The sequence below is a fragment of the Littorina saxatilis genome, linkage group LG8 (genome assembly GCF_037325665.1).
Source record: "Littorina saxatilis isolate snail1 linkage group LG8, US_GU_Lsax_2.0, whole genome shotgun sequence".
NCBI lineage: Eukaryota > Metazoa > Mollusca > Gastropoda > Littorinimorpha > Littorinidae > Littorina > Littorina saxatilis.
In genome coordinates, this window is record NC_090252.1 from 20,231,794 (window position 1) to 20,253,342 (window position 21,549).

The 21,549-nt window shown below is 40.6% G+C and overlaps 1 long non-coding RNA gene across 1 annotated transcript; it reads right to left on the bottom strand.

The window, feature by feature from the left end:
• Window positions 1-4,533: 4,533 nt before the first annotated feature.
• On the bottom strand, window positions 4,534-14,122 carry LOC138973007 (uncharacterized). The gene is made up of 5 exons (XR_011457855.1): window positions 13,897-14,122; window positions 12,761-12,852; window positions 7,494-7,582; window positions 5,972-6,131; window positions 4,534-4,772 (listed from the first exon to the last, which is right to left on the bottom strand). It is a non-coding gene; the product is annotated as an uncharacterized lncRNA (long non-coding RNA).
• Between the last annotated feature and the right edge of the window lie 7,427 nt (window positions 14,123-21,549).

Genomic DNA, 21,549 nt, shown 5'->3' on the forward strand with positions numbered 1-21,549 from the left:
ACAGCTACAGATACATCAGTATACATACACCCCACCCCCCAAGTGTAACAGTGCAAACCACACTTAAAGCTACAGATTCAGCAGTATCATGAGTATGTACTCCACCCCCCCCCCCCCCCCCCCCCACTGTACAGGACAAAACACCTACATCTACAGATACAGCAGTATGTACTCCCCCCCCCCCCCCCCCCCACTGTATAACAGCAAAACTAACATTAAAGAAAAAAAACCAAAATCACTTACTCGCTGGATCCGTCGGTTGTCCTCGAGTTGACGTTAACAGCTTGAACACACCTGTAGGTTTCCATCCGTCCTTGGCTACACAATTTTAACTTGTCAACTATCACCGCCACCACGTGGCACTGGGACCAGCACTCAGATTGAGATCCCGAGGCGACATTCGTCTCGGATAACATATCATCAATGTGCTGTCCAACATTCGCAAGAATGTCTCTTCTTTCGATATTAACTTGAACTAAGAAAACAAATAAACTTTGCTCACGCGGGAAAGTAGCAGCTAGCCGGCCATCTTCACACTCAATCTTGTTTGTACCGTAAGGAAAGCTATTAGAGTATTTCAAGTATATATGATGGCGTATTTTTAAAATGTAAAACTCATGGTTTGAGCTCATGCTGTATTTGATTGCAAATATACAAACAAAACTTACAATTAATTATCCTACTCCTATGTGAAAAAGTCAACAAATATGAATAATTTAGTTTCGCATTTGCAGAGTCATGTCACGCCGTTCCCGACGCTTGAACAGGGGACGTAACAAATGCTAAAATAATGATAATAAATTCAAGTTGTTATCTCCCGTAACTCTGCATATTTTTATCGACAGCAACATTGCGTCGGGCCGATGTCGGGGTTTATTATGTACATTTGCCGAGTTTTACACACAGTCAAAACGATATCGGCGCGACAACGGACGTCGACACACGACATTTGACGACGTCACCCGACTGAAATCGTCAGTCGGCCGACGAAAGCTTGCTAGCTGGGAGTGTCGAATCATTACTTGGCTGAATCAGTGATTGTGAAAAGACTATGGGTAGTCGTCTAAGACAGAGAGAGAGAGAGAGAGAGAGAGAGAGAGAGAGAGAGAGAGAGAGAGAGAGAGAGAGAGAGAGAGAGAGAGAGAGGGGGGAGGGAGAGGGAGGGAGAGAGAGAGAGAGAGGGAGAGGGACAAAGACAGAGACAAAGGGAGAGACAGAGAGAGAGAGAGAGAGAGAGAGAGAGAGAGAGAGAGGGAGAGACAGAAAGAGAGAGAGAGAGGGAGAGGGACAGAGACAAAGACAGAGGGAGAGACAGAGAGAGAGAGGAAGAGAGAGAAAGAGAGAGGGACAGAGTGACAGAGAGAGAGAGAGAGAGAGAGAGAGAGAGAGAGAGAGAGAGAGAGAGAAAGAGAAAGAGAAAGAGAAAGAGAAAGAGAGAGAGAGAGTACACTGTATCTTGTCTCCCCCCCATCTCTCGGTGCCCCCCCTCTCTTTTGTCCCACACACACACACACACACACACACACACACACATACACCCACTCACACACACACGCACGCACACAAACCCACTCACACACACACACACTCACTCACACACACACACACACACACACACACACACACACACGCGCGCAACCGCACACACACACACACACACACACACGCACGCATACACACACACACACTGTGACAAATGGATTTGTACACAGTTCAGTCTAAAAATTGTTTAACAAATGTGTACATATTGGCTTGCCATACTTTTTGTTCACATGAGTGAAGGCATGAGTGTAGATATCACCTGTTGAAATGAGGTGGCCTGTTTTTGCAAAGTATATTTTCATTTGCTACTATTGACCAATGAGAGAGGAGATTGCTAACAGGAGGTAGCCATGTTGGATTGTAAAAGGTAGACTATTACTGACAACTGGAGAAGACAGACGTCCCTGTCATTGTCTCCACGTTGGGTCGGAATATTGCTCACCAAACATTGAGGTCGAATGTTACGACTCGTGTTGTGGAAGAATCATGTGTGATTCTATGCTGTGAATATACAGGTATTTATTGAATTGTATTTTGCTCAGTAATATTGACTTATAAAATGACTGTGAGAGTCATGTTGTAAATTGGGTTGGAAAGCGTGAGCTGTTGTCAGCCATTTTGAAAAGGAATGTGTGTATGTTCTTTTGTAATGAAGTCATTTGTGAATGAGCTGTTGTAAATACTGTAACAGCATAAGCTAGTTGACGGATGAATGGATAGTATTGAGAAAAAATGGAAGTATTATTTTGTGGAGAAGTTTCACTTTTTACACAGCACCCCGGTGGGAGTGAAGGATGCACTCGGCTGCGAGAGAGAGAGAAGAGACTGGCATCCCCTCCTTGGCGCCACGAAGCGGTTGATTGTGGGCGCAAGGTTGTAGCAGCGCAGGAGTTCTGGAAACCGGTGGAACCCCATCCCATATCACCACGAGCTGTATTCTGTCGTTGGGTGATATGGATCCAGTGAATGTACCCGCTGGTATGTGAGTAGTCACTGAATGTGTGAATTACCACTGAAGAATTACGTAATAATTATGTGAAATGTGCGTAAAGTGATACTGTGTTTAACAGGAAACATAATCGACAGAAGGATTGTGTGAGACGAGGACTTCGTCAATCGAGAGACAGTTAGTCTCCTACGTGTTATTCAAGCTATTATTCTTCCACGTGAATGCAAGAGATTTGTTGACTGCATGAGAGATAACTTATTTGTATTTTTGTGTTGATGTTTTGAATATAAGTTCGAGGGCAAAGGGCAGTAACGTGTTTAAGACTTTGTGCCTAGTATGAGTGCTGTGTGCGTATGAGAAGGAGTTGATTTGGTAAACAGAGTAGAACATGCATTTTCTGATAGTAACAAATACACACATACACTTACACGAAAAATCCTCCGTAACACACACACACACACACACACACACACGCAAACACACACACACACTAAAGTATACACGCACATAAACACACACACACATACACACACATACACACACACACGCACACAGACACACAGGCACACACACACACGCACACACACGCGCACGCACGCAAGAACGAACACACATACGAACATACACACAAACACACACGCGCATACAAATGGTCACACGTTAATTGAATCGGACAGCTTCTGTTGTGATCCTTGGCGACAATTGTTGATGTGTACACATTTCCAATTCAAATATTTAATATTAACTCGAAGGTACTTCTGCAGAGGTAGTTTTGTGGTGTACTTGACTCCAACGTATAGCAACATGTGGGGGGGGGGGGGGAGGGGGGGCTCAACGTCCTCACAGGGAAGTATCTTTTAGGGACATCAATTGGTGATATGCTAAAACACTCCAACGTGTATCTATTCTTTAAACGTACACCATCACACATACAAACACAAGACACAACCGGAGACAAACAGACAGATAGCCAGGCAGACAGATCAGCTGACAAAAAAAGCGACACTTTATCTCAGACGCAGCTATTTTGCTCAAACAAATTAATTAAATAATCCATTTGTTTATTTGTTTTGCGATGGTCAACATTCGTCATTCCCTCGTTCTTGATTCCTCGGAGATGCACGGGAAGTAACCCGTACTTTTGTGGTCTTCGTCGTGATTACTTCTCCTCGTACCAATGCTGAACTTTCGCTGTCCACCTCGTGGTCACCGTCTTACACCAATATCTTGTCAAGGTTTATACAAATTATGTGGCACATGTGTGTGTGTGTGTGTGTGTGTGTGTGTGTGTGTGTGTGTGTGTGTGTGTGTGAGTGGATATGTGTGTGAGTGGGTATATGTGTGTGTGTGTGTGTGTGTGTGTGTGTGTGTGTGTGTGTGTGTGTGTGAGAGTGTGTGTGAGAGTGTGTCTGTCTGAGTGTATGTGTTCGCACCACCTCACAGATGGCATGAGCAAACAAATAACGATGTTCATGCATTATTACCTTGTGTGTGTTAGATCAACATTTATTTTTTAAGGATCGTGTGACTAACTTCCCCCAAATCGACCCTATAAAAAACGTTAGATACCAATAACCAAAATGGATGAACATTCACAATATTTGACATACGAGGAGACAGTCAAACTAATTATCTAACCAGACCCGGTTGTTTGAAAGATACCAAAACAAAACAGAATGTTCCAGGAATAATTGGTTTGACTATCTCCGCGTCTTTCAAACTTGGCAAGTTATGCATATTCTGAATGTTTGTCGATTTTTAAATTACTATCTCACGTTTTTGTAAGGTTTATTTTTGGGGTACCCTAATTTGGAAGGCGGTTACGTGACCCCTGTAGAAGGACACTTTGATTCGAAAAGTGAGCCAGACAGCTAAGTGAATTTTATGGCACAGAAAATGCGAATGAAATGACACGGAAATGAATGTTTTAGTTTGGGTACCTAATAGGATGCAATACTGTTTGTGTCGAGTTTATTTAACGTCAATCAATGCCGCCAGCCTTTCACTCACCACACAGTCAACAAAACAATGAAAACAAAGTGTCAATGCGTTCCGTTGTATTTATTTGCGTCACACTATAACGATGTTTTTTTCTAAAAGGGGTGTCTGTCGATGAGATATTCCATTCGGCTTGCCAACATGTTGTGGTTTTCGTTCTTGTACTTTTCACCTCGACAACACCTACGCAATCTGATTTTGCAGATTCATAAATCGGGATTTTCCATCTTTTGGGATTTTCCAAAAAAAGGGATGTTCCGTCCGAAACGTATGTGTCCCATTACTGCACACACACACACACACACACACACACACACACACACACACACACACACACACACACACACACACACACACACGCAAAGACACACACAGACACACAATTTGTCATGAAGATACATCACTTACTTTCGCATCAAAGACAAGGAAAGCTCAGTGCTGACATAAATGACTGTCAGCCCCTCACGAAATCGTGCACGTATCAGCACATTTTGTTTTGCGTTTAAGCCTCTGAGAAATGTAGAGTATGTTTGTCATTGCAGCACTATTTTCGATTGAATACCTTCCACATTATAAAAACCCAAACATTTAATTGTTTACAAAAGGTTGTGTTTTTAAAACAAAGCCCTGCACTAAATCGTGCCCACATCAGAAAATTTTCTTTTGCGTTTAAGCTTATGAGAAATTGCATCTTTCTGTTATGGCAGTATTAATTTCACATGCAAATTGTACACAAAAGACTTTTGTTTAAAAAAATCCTCTTATCGTGCTGCAGAAGAACTAATCTATCAATCAATTAACAATCCGTTGTTTATGTTTTAGTACTTCCCTTTACTAATCAACAGAAGAGAAATACACAACTCTACTGCGGATAAAGAGGGGCCAAAGCAAAGGCTCTCCTTAACAACACGCAGCGCTATGGTACCCTCGAACAAAACCCAGACCTTGGAGCTATTGTTTTGCATTTGGGGTATTCTAAAACAAACTTTGTATATTTTCAAAAAAACATTAGCGTTCTCTGCACAGTATTTAAACACCTATGATTCAAAAATGCTTTTCATGCGTCCGTCGCACCGGTAATTAAGTTTACTTGTACATTTAAAACAAATGCTTCTATCAAGGTTTACTCACAAAACTATAATCATGTGTCAAAATAGTGGATCAGCTAGTGAAGAAAAGTGGTGTAGGAATTTTTCTCGTCATATTATTTTTCAACTTGGCGTACGGAGCGTATTCTAGGCAATCATGCATACAAAATACTGCAAATCGTATGGGTTCCCATGCCTGAAGACCCAACAAGACATAATGCTAAAAGATCGAATGACATTGAAGATGAGCGCCTTGAAGATTGACACATTTGCGAACAAACTCACAGTTGGGCCAAGATCAACGGTGCTGTAAAATGTCATCGCTTTTTAAAACTGCCCAAGGTCAGCAAGCAAATTATTATAAATATTAGAAGACGCAAGTCAAAATAAATACCTCCTCCGCAACCAATGAAAGAGTTGCAGGTCTTATAGCTGGGTAACGTAGGTTGTGGCCATTTGCTAAAACAGCAGTAGTCTCCACTTTTGCAACAGCGTCTCTTCACAGTTCCCCACTCGCAAATGTCATTAACATTGCTTGCAGCACATGTTTTTGACTGTAAAAATAAAACGGTTATAATACCCGCTTACGAGTCAGTCGTGTGACAGAGAGTTTTCTTGCACACGAGACTGTAGATGTCTCACGACGGCGTAGCCGAAGTGAGTCAGCAGCAGTCGAGTATGCAGAAAAACTCTCTGCCACACGACAAACTCGTAATAGCGATTATGTCTCACAGCATAGGCATACAACGACATAAATGAGTTGTTGGAGACGAAATAACTGGCACCACGGTCACTGATGACAGAGAGAGAGAGAGAGAGAGAAAGAGAGAGAGAGAGAGAGAGAGAGAGAGAGAGAGAGAGAGAGAGAGAGAGAGAGAGAGAGACAGAGACAGAGAGACAGAGACAGAAACTGTAACTGAAACTGAACTTTATTACAAAAGGAGAGGTTTCAGGCATAGCCTAATCTTACATGTCCCTTATGCAAACACTTAATACGGATCCACATAATATTTATAAGGAGAAGAAAAACACACACATAATTATATGTTCTTATACACATAACAAAAGGAAAAAATAGTTAAATTATACACAATATAGTGTGGAATACATTGCATATATAAAAACATCCAAACATCCTATGATCATTTGCTTGTATACTATGATTACCAATACATGCACACAAAAAACAAAACACAAAAAGCACAACAGTATCAGACACGAAAAGAATGATGTTTACACATCAAGAGTGAATGGAACTGGCGCCTAAACGTTTTCACAGAAGTCGTATTTCGGATGTGTATGGGTATGGGATTCCAGAGAGAGGCTCCTGAGAAAGCTAAACTTGACTTATACATATCTTTTTGTGGCATGACTGAAATGTGATTGTAAATATTTAGAAACATAATTTTTGATTACTTATTAATGCCTTAATTTAGACAATAAATAAAAATTCTTAGATACTAATTTGCAAATTTTACTCAAGTGAGTTTGCCATTTTAATTCTTGATCAACAGTGACACCTTATAATTTATACTCCTTAACTTGCTGCACTTGAAATGAATCGATTGACAGTTTTAGCTGTAGAGGTCTCAGTAGGTGTTTTTGTCTGGTTGTAATAAATACAACTTTGGTTTTTTAATGGGGTGAATAATCATTGTATTATCAGTGCACCACTCTGTTAATTCTTCTATTCTTGTTTGAAGAGAATGGTTGACGGATTCTAAAGACTTCTGACTGGTGTGAACAGATGATTCATCGGCAAAAAAACCAACATTTTACCTTCTCATCTGAGAGAGAGAGAGAGAGAGAGAGAGAGAGAGAGAGAGAGAGAGAGAGAGAGAGAGAGAGAGAGAGAGAGAGAGAGAGAGAGAGAGAGAGAGAGAGAGAGAGAGAGAGAGAGAGAGAGAGAGACTCACGTCAATGGTTAACTGCATTTTGAATCCACCGAATTCTTCGCTGATATCAGACCCAAAACTGACGATGACAGGCCATTGAGTGGGAATCACTAAAAGACACACAGATAAATACATTTCCAACACACACACACACACACACACACACACACACACACACACACACACACACACACACACACACACACACACACACACACACACACACACACACACACAAAAATCAATCAATCAATATGAAGCTTATATGCAATTTATATCGCGCACATATTCAAGGCGCAGGGATTTATTTATGCCGTGTGAGATGGAATTTGTTTACACAATACATCACGCATTCACATCGGCCAGCAGATCGCAGCCATTTCGGCGCATATCCTACTTTTAACGGCCTATTATTCCAAGTCACACGGGTATTTTGGTGGACATTTTTATCTATGCCAATACAATTTTGCCAGGAGAGACCCTTTTGTCAATCGTGGGATCTTTAACGTGCACACCCCAATGTAGTGTACACGAAGGGACCTCGGGACACACAGACAAACCTCCACCCTACCATGCAACTTCCCACCCCACACGGTTCGGCTTATGAGAAAAAGGCAATGCGACATTTGTCCCCCTCAACCGAGTTCGATAAGACATCATTGAAGTGTGTGTGTTTGTTGATTTTCTTCTTCTTCCCCAAGCGCCTTGTTTAATTGCCTCTCTATTGTCAGCTGAGGTTCACGGGCGAGGCAGTTGAAGTGAAACCCTTGCTTGGCCCGGCAGTAATTTTACTTTTTCTCTCAAGATGCAATGATTTGATTTGATTGTCGTTGCTTTTGGGTCCAGCGGACCACATAGGCCAAATCAGGACCCCTCAAGATGCAATGTTATATGTCCCCTGTTTCTTACAGGCGAGAATACGCGAGATTGGCGAGTGGGGCGAGTAAGTACCGTTTCTTGGGCACATCTCGCCGCGAGTGACGCTAGAATTCTCGCCTCGAACGCTAGGTAGCTTGCTCGCTTGGTGCTTAATTCTTGCGTAGCTAGCCATTAAACCGTTTCATAGACAATCTCGCCTCCTAGCTTTGCGAGCGGCTAGCCGAAAGAATAACTCGCCTGAAAGAAACACGCGTAAGGTGTGGGCCTGTATTTGATAGAATCAAGCGACCCTTGGCAGTTGTGTTTACAAAGACAAACATAAAAGCGATTTACAATGCACTACATAATAAAACAGCCAATCACAAACTCGGCTCAGCGCACTTTTGCGTTGCTCATTTTAAATACTGTACTCCAATGTAAAGTGTGAACAGATGGCGCAGTGGTACGTCCTTTGACGCACTACTACTGTCAGGGGATTCTAATTGCACATTTTCAGACTGAATGCGCCAAAAAACATCACGGGGCAACGGTTCTTAGACACAACCACCATCGATCGCTGAAAAAAAGAATTTCACAATCGACATTTATTAACATATTTGTTGCTGTGTCATTGACAGTTTTACTTAGCAAAAGGTTGGATGAAAATCAAAAGGGACACAAGAAGGCGGAGGGCCGAAAAATACACTCAAACGCGGCTCAATAACAGCTGTGTACAATTGGCAAAATTGATATCCTTGAAGTGGCGACATTATACAATGACCAATATCTCGAACTGAATAGCCATTGGGGCGATTAGAAACGGTTTTCTGGTTATTTATATCCCATTAAAGGCACAGTAAGCCTCCCGTAAACCATCACAGACACTGCCAGGTTTTTACACACAGAACAAACACACGTTTAAACATTCACCGCTTGAAAACATCCCAGGTGCCCTATGTAAAAAGCGAGCAGTTTTCAAAGAATGTTTTTTCGTGGACCGTCTGATCGGCTAATCAGGCGCCTCTCTTTGGCGCTGGAACTAACTTTTAAAATCTAAATAATAAATTGACAGCTTGTAACATGTGATGATTTACTTTGTGCGGCAGTCAGCAAAGGCTAACCGAGACAGTGATTCTTCAGAGATTCTTCAGATAGTGAAGCCGAGACTGTATTCGTCATGGTGACGTCACACGGTAAATGACGATGACGTAATTCTTGTAACCCAGTCTCTTGTGTGGGAAACGAAGGTGCTTGTAAGAAAGAAAAGGATATTTTAGTAAACATAGAATTATCGCTTGGTCTAGCGACAATGGCATGAAGCGATGCCAATCTTTAGGATTGCTTCAGGATTGATAACATTCTCGTCCGTTCGGGAGCAAAGTAACCAAGGTATTGCTTGGCGACAGACAACAATCGTCGTAACGTAAAACCAACGATCAGTTCCAGTCTGTTCGTCAAGACCCGAGGAGGTCCTGTGCGAAAGATTCTAGGCAGGTTAGTTAATGATTCATAACCAGTAACTTTCTGATGAAGCCAATCCTTGTGTGTGTTCATGTAATCATGTGTCTGTTCGTATGGAGAAATTAGTTGATGCTAGTATGTTATTTGTGTTCCATTTATCAAGATGCTGATACATGTTCTGTTTCGTTTTACATGCGCTAGATGAACGATTTGTTAACGGTATGCTACACTTTGTGTGCAGACACTGAATTATCTACGTCGAGAATTGGACCAGCTAGCTGTTATATATATCATACCTACATCTACATTGAACTGAATTCGCTAACTTGTTCGTCGTTGAAGAATCACTACTTTATGTAACCCACCGTACCTGTTGTCCACGTCGACCTGTCGTCACTGGATCGTCGACGTCCCAACATTTGCTGTCCGTCATCCTGTTTTTACGAGTTTTTCGACATCAAGCTAAGCGTCTTACACTACATCTCATCATCATCATATGTTCTCGATACTGTGTTTTCGCCAAGAACTTTTAAAGAATAATGACTTGCGTTCTCCCATTGTGGGTATCTATTTATTTACTAACTTGTGATAAATAGAGGATGTTGGGAATTTTGAACAATCTATAGTTAGCCACTCATAAACAAAATTGTTCAACATAATTAACGTTGTTGCGTATTCTTTGACAAGAGAGTACAGTGTCAGCACAGAAAGAGATTGTGTGTATCTCAACCAAACATTAAATACACTAGACCAATTGGTCAACACGTCACATAACACAAACATAAACGATTCTTGTTTCATGAAGACAAGATCAGTACAATTCGAAGTTTTGAAAGTTTAAAAAAATATAGGCCAGAAGCAGGTTCACGAAAGGTCGTGTCTCAAAACAGACGATGTTTTTTGCGTAGCGCTCGCTTTCTTTAAAGCCATACTGCCGCCGACAAGTTCAAAGCGTTTTAGAATCAGAGGAACACACCATTTAACGTGCTATTGCAGACACAGCCAGTCGCAATGAAATCACAAACTGACGACTAAATTGTGAAAAAAAGGAAAGTGGATCACACGGGTTCACGATGGCTCAGGGCTTAGATTAACCAAGAAATCTGGTGTGTGGTTTACACGAGCTAAATAGCAATGCAAACGAACTGTGTCATTTAAATGCTATTGCAAGTGTGTGGTATCACGGGTTGATATTGATGTTATTATTATAGTGTATTATTATTGTTTTTGGTGTGTGCATGTGTGTACGTTGAAGGCAAACCTGACGCAGACAAATTCTCTTGGCCATCGTGTAGTACAATAGTAGCTGAGTAAGCGTTATTTTTCAGGGTAAGCAATAAGTAGCGGGCAGTAATCAGTGCACAGCCGCGTGTGTATAGTAGGGCATTTCCTAATACGCGATAGCCGTACGATACCTGGCGATAGGTGCCACGATGCGGATACTCTCTCTCACTCACTCTCTCTTTCTCTATGTCTCTCTGTCTCTCTCTCTCTCTCTCTCCACGATGCTGGAACCTGTGACGTAGGTCTCCAAAAATGGGAAGACGGCACAGGGCCCAAGCTTACTTAATCTAGGGGGATAAGGACGGAAAACGAACTGACTGCAGGGATTTCTTAGAGGACGGAGCTAAAGACCAGACCAGAGGAAATAGGGCCAGGGAAGTAGAGTATAGGAGTGTTGACCAGCAGAAAAGATAATACAAGTGATTACTTAGAATAAGTTAGCATAGAAACAAGTGATAGCTAGGATACGACAGTTAAACTACAGTGCCAATTGAACAGTCTGCATCAGGTAAGCAAGTACGCACGTTGTTTCTCCTTTTGTGTCAAGTTGTACCTAAATAAAAAGAAGAAATTGTTGCTCTTGGTTTCGTTTGCATTCTTAAGATTGTTCGTACCTTGTTCTTTGTCTCCATTTTGTTTGTTTGTTTGTTTGTTTATTTGTTGCTTAACGTCCAGCCGACTACGCAGAGCCAATCAGGACGAGGAAGGGGGGGGATGAAGGGGGCCACTTGTCAAGCGATTCCTGTTTACAAATGCACTAACCCATTACTTGTGTCCCAGCAGGCTTTAGTAAAACTGAATTAATACCTACTGGAAGATTACCAGTTTCCAGTATGTTAAAATAGGCTTAACCTATCTACTGCTGGATTTACATCAGAACACTAACAGATTAAACTATACATGAATCGCGAGACAAGCGGCAAGAGAAAAGATTTTTGGAAAAAATACAGGTGAATGAGCAAGAAGGCAGAAAAAAGAAAAGAATTAATGAAGAAAAAGAGAGCATGACAGGAAAGAGGAACCAAAAATCTACCTAACAGCAAACTAGAAAGCTCCTGCGGTTCCAAAAACAGGAGGGGCCTTTAATTTCATAACCGCAGTGCCCCACTGCGGGATGTCTCCATTATAAAGATCTGTCTGTCCTCTCAAAACTCACAAAGCCAAGCGAGTAAAAGTAATCATGGCCATCTTTAATAAACATCTTTAAAGACCCGGTCATCCGCCACGATCGACCCCGCAGACCCATCAACCATTAAAACAAGTCGTGTGAAGTGATATTAACAACAATGAGTCAATCTACCGGCCTATATAAACATTACGAGTATAAAAGACCTTCACCCAAACTATGTCATCACTGCCTGAGACCTGCTGTGTAAGAAGGGGCTGTGTCATGCATCATGTACAACTGGGAATTAAGACATTTCAATAAAAAAAAACCCACATTTTTTGTTAATAACAGAATTGGATGGTTACCGCCTTATGTTGTACTGTCATGCAGGAACACCACTATAATCTTCTAGCGTGTTGCTGTTTCTGTGAACTTTGTATACATGTCATGATTGTAACCTTTGTTAAAATAAACTTATGTTTAAACCAATTGGATGGAAAAGCACAAGACACAAATTATACCCTGAACCACAGTGTGGAAGCTCGCGGTATACATTATGACAGAGAAAAGTACTCACACACATTTGTCCTGACTAATGTGCACCAACGTGTAGATGCTACAGAAACGAAGTCGTTTCTGCATAGGTATTGGTTAGGTTCTACTTGCAATCTGAAAATGATAAATGCAAAATACACATAACAACACATTTTCCGTCAACACGTGAAAGTACATCAATGGGTGTTTGTTAGTGCAAATCTACTCATCGTTTATGCAGCAGACCTGAGTACCTGTAATAGTACAATCTAGACTATGAGTATAACACATGCGTGAGACATTTCAAACACATTGGAAATGCCCTGTGAGATACCAATCTAAAAACAAAACTCTTTGATGTATAAAATGTGAAATATCGTTCCGTTTTAGTCATCGTTCACACGGTTTAAAATGAATCATGAGTAGGGTAGGTGAGGTTAAGACCTTGTGACGTCATTCCCACATATTGATTAACTCCAATTAACCCATATTTAAGCAGATAAAAAGGCCGATTTTCAAATGCACATACGTTTCTGACCAAAACACTGCTGTTTAACATCTGGGCTATATAAAACGCCGAAAAAACATACTTAAATGTTTAGTATACAAAGTATAACATTTGGATGGAAAGATGTTGTATAATAAGGGAAAATAACTTCTTTTCACTTGGGCTTATTTTAACAAACAATTAATTACCTGGTTACATTCTGTACTGCTTAATCGTATTGGCAAAGACAACTTTGTGAACCACATACGTGACCCTCCACCACGAAATGAGTCGCATGTCACCTCGCGCGGTTCTGCGCTAGGCTTAATATAAGTCCGGGGAGTGTCTTGTAACTAAAACGATTTTCACCACTGGATAGAACATACAGAAAACTCTTCAGGAAAATGTAAAAATATGAAAATCATGCAAAGGTGACATGCGACCCATTCCGTGGTGGAGGGTCAAAAACATGTTAACGAGCAGTATTTAGAATACATAATTATACAGGCTTCACACAAAACGTTAACTAGCTATGGATATGATGCCCAAGAAGAAGAAGAAGAAGAAGAAGATGAAGAAGAAGAAGAAGACAGAAGACAGAAGACAGAATGAAAGAAGAAGAAAGAAGAAGGAAGAAGAAGAAGAAAGAAGAAGAAGAAGAAGAAGAAGACAGAATGTATTACTTGACTTACTGTCTCGTGTCCATGATCAGCCAAGTTAGTTTCGGTCTGTTCTTTGGGTTGTCAAAGTCTATGGTCCACTGACACCAGCTCAATGGTCGGTACGTCTTCCATTTTTGGTTAACCGGCGAGGCGAAGTATTTGACAACCTTGACATGGTTTGGGATTGTTATTGTCATGTCCAATGGTTTGCAAAGGTCCTTTGAGTGTGGCTCTTTCGTGGGTGTGTCCCAGAAGGATTCTGCCCACATAATTCCAGCAACGTTCAGGTAAAGCCAATTAATTATTTCAGACTTACTTCTAACGGGAGTCTTTAATTGGGTGAATTCGACTTCGTGAAGTGGACTTCACGTAGCTCGTTGCACAAAGCTTCATACCTGAATTGAGCTCATTGTGCCACAGGTTTGCAAAGTCCAAGGGTAGGTACGCTGTTCTTGGAGAAGAATATGACTTTCTTTTATTTTCTTCATGTCTTCAGCCTTTTACGATCATTGCTTTTTTTTAAATCATGATATAAACAGCTAAAAGCTTAAACTTTCTCACAGATGACCAAATCATACCTTTAGCATTGCCAGCCAAACGAAACTGTATATGTGACCCTCCACCACGAAATGAGTCGCATGTCACCTCGCGCGGTTCTGCGCTATAGGGCTTACTATAAGTCCGAGGAGTGTCTGGTAACAGTGTAAGGGTCACCTTAGTCACAGGCTTATAACTCAAACAGTTTTTGCTCTTTTCTAAAACGATTTTCACCACTGGATAGAGCATAAAAAACGCTTTAGGAAAATGCAAAAAATATGAACATCATGCTAAAGTGACATGCGACTCATTCCGTGGTGGAGGGTCACATATGGTTTGTCTTTTTGCATCTCCTGCGTAAATTTAATGTACATGTCTCCTGATCACGCTCTGGGCCTGCATGCAGGCTGTCTGTTCTATGTCAAAATGGACCCACTATCTTCGACAATTGTTTTTACGTAATCAAACACAATGTTTTCAGTTTAAGTATCCAAGCATTCTCCCTCTCGCCAAGAATAATATAAACTCTGCACACAAATAGCGCAACCATCTTTGTACCCCAACTGAAACATTCATTCCCGTGTCATTTCATTTAAACATTGGTCTTGGTCGATACAGATGAACAAAATATGACATGGTCCCCTCGATCAACAAAAAGCTGGTCTGCCACCAAAGATCTTATAATGTTCCCGAAGGGACACACACAATTTAAAAACAAAAACAAAACATTCACCAAATATTGTTTTGGTCATCATTGTGATAGTGCTAAGTAAATCATTTATCCCAAATCACAATGGTTCTTATAATAATAATAATAATTGTAAGTAAGTACTGGTGTCACATGACTGATGTGAACCAGTTGATTGGCTAATGGCGATGCGCTAACTTTTCCACAGAGTGTATTCTTCCGCCCTTTGCCTAAGCGACAGTGTACTCTCATCCTCAGAATTAATTAATGACATGTAGCTTATATTCTCCACAATACCAATGATTATGACCATAAATTTCCTGCTTCTCAATTAAAGCAGAAGTGGGTTTTTTTTCTGACAGATTGCATGTGCCTGTGCCACAGTTGCCACTGATCTAAAAATAGAACCCGCTGTGTCTAATTTTTCAGTTTCGACTTGCGAAGATTCCTCTCATAATTATGCCATGTTAGTGGCATGTAGCTTATTATCCACATTACCAAACGATGAGTTAGTATACAATTCCCAGCAGCTATCAGAAAACACAAGTGTTATTCCGATAACGTAGCAGCTAGATCACCATGTAGCAGACTACACTGAAATACGACTGCATCTGTTCAGTAAATGAATGTTTTCCGAATTATTATTTCAAGACAAGAACAATCGGAATCGAAAACGTGTAGGGTTTAGAACGTTCTTACCATATATAAGACTTATTACCAGCCGGCCTCATGCGTGCAGACTCAGTGCAACGTGACGAGCAAATTTTGTTTTTGAAATGAGACTCAGTGCAGTGGTTTGATTGCCATACCCATAGCCTTGCAGACGACATAAATCCCGCTCAGCAAATTAACATGTTGGGCAAATGTGAACAATAAAACGATGGGGATATAATACGTGTAGGGTTCAGAGCATTCTTACCGTTCATATTTAGTACCAGACTCCCCGATGAGTGAAGATACCACACGAGAAACATGCCACATTTATTTTGAAAATGTGCTTTCCGTCGACTTGGCAAGGGGCAAAACTCTTCACAGTCAATCTGTCGAAGCTCGATGAAGGTTTCGAATCGCAAATAACTAAGAGCACAGTCCTTTCTCCAAGTTTAAATGAGGTCTCTATGAAAGATCATCACTTTTTAGCTACACTGGAATTTACCAACAGAAATTAAAACAAGAGTTTGCGTGTGACGAAAGCACGACACACTTGAGACAGCCCACACAAAAGTATATATGACACAAACCTGACCACACAGTTACGCCTATCCAAATGTGCGTTGCAAAATGTGCGTTTTGAATTTTCTTTTTTATCTGGCGGTACTGACAATATCGTTATTGAAACAATCCCAGTGCACTGAGGGATTTATAGAGAAAATCTCGAAAATAATTATTGAACTCAGCGCTATGCGCTTCGTTCAATAATGAATTTTCTCGATTTGCTCTATAAATCCCTTAGTGCACTGGGATGTCTCAATAACTTAAATATTAGTAGTAATAATAATAATAATAATAATAATAATAATAATAATAATAATAATAATAATAATAATAATAATAATAATTGTCAGTAAGTACTGGTGTCACATGACTGATGTGAACCAGTTGATTGTCTAATGGCGATGCGCTTAAACTGTTAGCGCACTCTTGGAGTGCGCTAACTTTTCCACAGAGCGTATTCTTCCGCCCTTTGCCTAAGCGAGACTGTGCTCTTATCCTCAGAATTAATTAATGACATGTAGCTTATATTCTCCACAATACCAAATGACCATAAATTCCCTGCTTCTCAATTAAAGCAGAAGTGTTTTGTTTTTTTCTGACAGATTGCATGTGCCTGTGCCACAGTGCTACTGATCTAAAATAGAAGCCGCTGTGTTTCATCTAATTTTCGCCGACTTGCATAGATTCTTCTCAAATGCCGTGTTAGTGGCATGTAGCTTATCATCCACATTACCAAATGATGAGTTAGTATACAATTCCCAGCGGCTAACAGAAAACACAAGTGTTATTCCGATAACGTACCAGCCAGACCAGTTTGGAAGACTGACTCGATCGACTCTGTCATACGTAGCAGACTGTGTACACTGAAATACGACTGCATCAGTTCAGTAAATGAATGGTTTCCGAATAATTATTTCAAGGCAAGAACAATCGTAATCGAAAACGTGTAGGGTTCAGAACGTTCTTACCATATATATAAGACTTATTACCTCATGCGTGCAGACTCAGTCAGTCAGTGCAGACTGCAGTGGTTCGATTGCTCTTGCCTAGCACAGTAGCAGACGACATAAACCCAGCTCAGCAAATTAACATGTTGGGCAAATGTGAACTAAAAAACGATGGGGATATAAAACATGTAGGGTTCAGAGCATTCTTACCGTTCATATTTAGTATCAGACTCCCCGATGAGTGAAGATACAACACGAGAAATATGCCACATTTATTTTGAAAATGTGCAACCGTCGAGTCCTTCGACTTCGAGTCAATTCAAGGGGAGTCACTCCGCACAGTCAATCCGTCGAACCTCGACTGGAGGTTTCGAATCGCAAATAACGAAGAGTACAGTCCTTTCTCCGAGTTCAAATGAGGTCTCTCTGAAAGATCATCACTGTTCAGCTTAACGCTACACTGGAATTTACCAACAGAAATTAAAATGCGTGTGACGAAAGCACGACACACTTGAGACACCCCACACAAAAGTAGATCTTACTGTACACTGACGACCTAACCACACAGTTATGCCTATTCAAATGCGCGTAGCAAAATGTGCGTTTGGAATCTTCTTTTTTCTATGGCAGTACTGACAATATCGTTATTGAAACAATCCCAGTGCACTAAGGGATTTATAGAGCAAATCTCGAAAATAATTATTGAACTCAGCGCTATGCGCTTCGTTCAATAATGAATTTTCCCGATTTGCTCTATAAATCCCTTAGTGCGCTGGGATGTCTCAATAACTTAAATAATAATAATAATAATAATAATAATAATAATAATGATAATAATAATGATAATAATAATAATAATAATAATAATTGTCAGTAAGTACTGGTGTCACATGACTGATGTGAACCAGTTGATTGTCTAATGGCGATGCGCTTAAATCTGTTAGCGCACTCCTGGAGTGCGCTAACTTTTCCACAGAGCGTATTCTTACACCCTTTGCCAAAGCGAGACTGTACTCTCATCCTCAGAATGAATTAATGACATGTAGCTTATATTCTCCACAATACCAATGATTATGACCATAAATGTCCTGCTTTTCAATTAAAGCAGAAGTGTTTTTTTTTTCTGACAGATTGCATGCGCCTGTGCCACCCACAGTCGCACTGATCTAAAAATAGAACCCGCTGTGTCTAATTTTTCCGTTTCGACTTGCGAAGATTCCTCTCATAATTATGCCATGTTGGTGGCATGTACCTTATTATCCACATTACCAAATGATGAGTTAGTATACAATTCCCAGCAGCTAACAGAAAACACAAGTGTTATTCCGATAACGTAGCAGCTAGATCAGCACGCAGCAGACTACACTGAAATACGACTGCATCTGTTCAGTAAATGAATGTTTTCCGTTTATTTTAAGGCAAGAACAATCGGAATCGAAAACGTGTAGGGTTTAGAACGTTCTTACCACATATAAGACTTATTACCAGCCTGCTTAATGACACACAGTGTGCAGACTCAGTGCAACGGGACGAGCAATTTTTGTTTTTGAAATGAGACTCAGTGCAATAGCCTAGCAGACGACATAAATCCCGCTCAGCAAATTAACATGTTAGGCAAATGTGAACGATAAAACGATGGGGATATAATACGTGTAGGGTTCAGAGCATTCTTACCGTTCATATTTAGTACCAGACTCCCCGATGAGGGAAGATACCACACGAAAAACATGCCACGTTTATTTTGAAAATGGGCTTTCCGTCGACCTTGGCAAGGGGCAAAACTCTGCACAGTCAATCTGTCGAAGCTCGATGAAGGTTTCGAACCGCAAATAACTGAAAGCACAGTCCTTTCTCCGAGTTCAAATGAGAGAAAGATCATCACTGTTTAGCTTAACGCTACACTGGAATTTACCAACAGAAATTAAAACAAGAGTTTGCGTGTGATGAAAGCACGACACACGAGACAGCCCACACAAAAGTAGATCTTCCATACGACCTGACCACACAGTTATGCCTATTCAAATGCGCGTAGCAAAATGTGCGTGTTGTATCTTCTTTTTTCTCTGGCGGTACCGACAATATCGTTATTGAAACAATCCCAGTGCACTAAGGGATTTATAGAGCAAATCTCGAAAATAATTATTGAACTCAGCGCTATGCGCTTCGTTCAATAATGAATTTTCTCGATTTGCTCTATAAATCCCTTAGTGCACTGGGATGTCTCAATAACTTTAATAATAATAATAATAATAATAATAGTAATAATAATAATAATAATATGGGAGATTTATAGAGCGCTTTATGTTCTCTAAGCGCTTTACAATGAAAAAACCCATACATATATATACAAAGCAAAGCAGCAGCATTCAGCACACAAGTGAACAACGAAACACTACATCAATACAAGCTGCAAGCATACTAACACAGGCAAAACATTCAAACATTCAAACACCTGATCAAAAATGCACCATATTGAAATACAAATTAATCAAAGTACTGTGTAAAGAAGTGTGTTTTAAGGTTTGATTTGAAGGAACACAATGTTTGGCAGTGTCGGATAGAGTAAGGGAGAGAGTTTCACGCAACGGCAGCAGAGTGGGAGAAGGCTCTCTGACCATGCTGTTTGCGACTAAAAGAAGATAGACGGAATATTCTAGTGTCTACAGAGGAGCGGGGGGGGGGGGGGGGGGGGATCGTGATCTTGAGATCAAATATTTGCTTTGACAGCATGGAAATCTATGTTACGCCCGAAGCATAGCAGCACTGAGCACTTGAATTTGCCACACATGGACGTTTGTTGTTACTCAACTTGTTATGATTGGAAACTCTTATTGATTTAATATACTACCGTATTTATCAAGAAATACATCTATTGAATCTCTTCAAACTGAGATTCAAGTGACATCATTTGGCATCGAAATAAATCATCTCAACTACCAATACAACCCCTCTCAATATGCGTTTAGGGAAACACCTGTTCCTAAGAGCCGTTGCTGTACAAGCTTTTGTCTCATAACCGTCTGAACTGCAGCTATGACGTCATTACCCGCGTCGTAGCACACACCCTTGAAGTATTTTTTTCTCTCCTTTATTTAATAATAATACTGAACCACTGATCGGTTATTGGTTTCCTTCTTTGTGTGGACACACGTGATGTAAGGCACTTTAAAAAGCCAAATTGCACACACCATCCTGTTACATTAGGTACTAGTTTGCGTAAATTCTTTACGAGAAACTTAAATCATGACAATTTTTTAATGTATAAGTCTACTCTTTCCTGTTTGGGTCCAGAATATTTCAACTGACCCTCGGGTTTTTTTTTAGAGAGGGAGCACAAATTATAACAATTCAAGAATATATGAGCTGATCGGAGCTCAGACTACAGAGCGTAGAAAGTTGACACACACACACACTCAAACACACACACACACACACACACACACACACACACACACACACACACACACACACACACATACACACAAACACACACACACACACACACACACACACACACACACGTGAAAACTTAGACAATGTAGACAATCAGTACGAACATGTACTTACCTGGTGTAGCTGCAACAAAAAAAGACATCGGTTAGGTATGCATCATGCTGAAGTAAAAATAAAGAAAAGAAAGTAATGTTAATTGCTTTGATATTGAGTGAAACTGTTTCAGTTAGTAAAACCAGCATTGTAAATTAATAAATAGAAAATTGCAAACACAGAGCTAGAGACCAAACGTGGCGACATCACGCGATTTCGAATGTTTTCTCATTAGTCTAGCTCCGAAATCAAACCCTACTCTGAATTGCCCATGGTTCCCTAACACGTGGCAGTAAGTTCTGTCAGAAGCGCACTTTCAAGATATTGTAAAAATAAGGTAGTGGACGGGGTTGGCTGTGCGGATACTAATTACCAATGTCCTTGATTTTTGTCAGCATCATTTTACACACTCGGGCCAAGTGGCAACATTGCATTCCTAAATTTCCTTGTTTGTCTCGGTTATTTTCAGTCCCGACCTCTTAATTGCAAATGAGTCACCAAAACACTGCCAGTTTTAACATTTCGCTTGAACAGAAGTTGATGGAAACCTCTGGTTTTAGTACTGCATGTACCGTTTTTTTCTGAAAACATCCGGATCAGTTCGTACGCCTTAATTCAGCTTGTACAAACGAACGTTTGGACACTGTCGAGACTACACTGTATTTTCCCTTCATATTTGAGGACGCTGAGATTGACCAACTTGTAGTGTGAAGGTGTGTCTTATGTGCTCTATGTTCAATTCTTGAATAT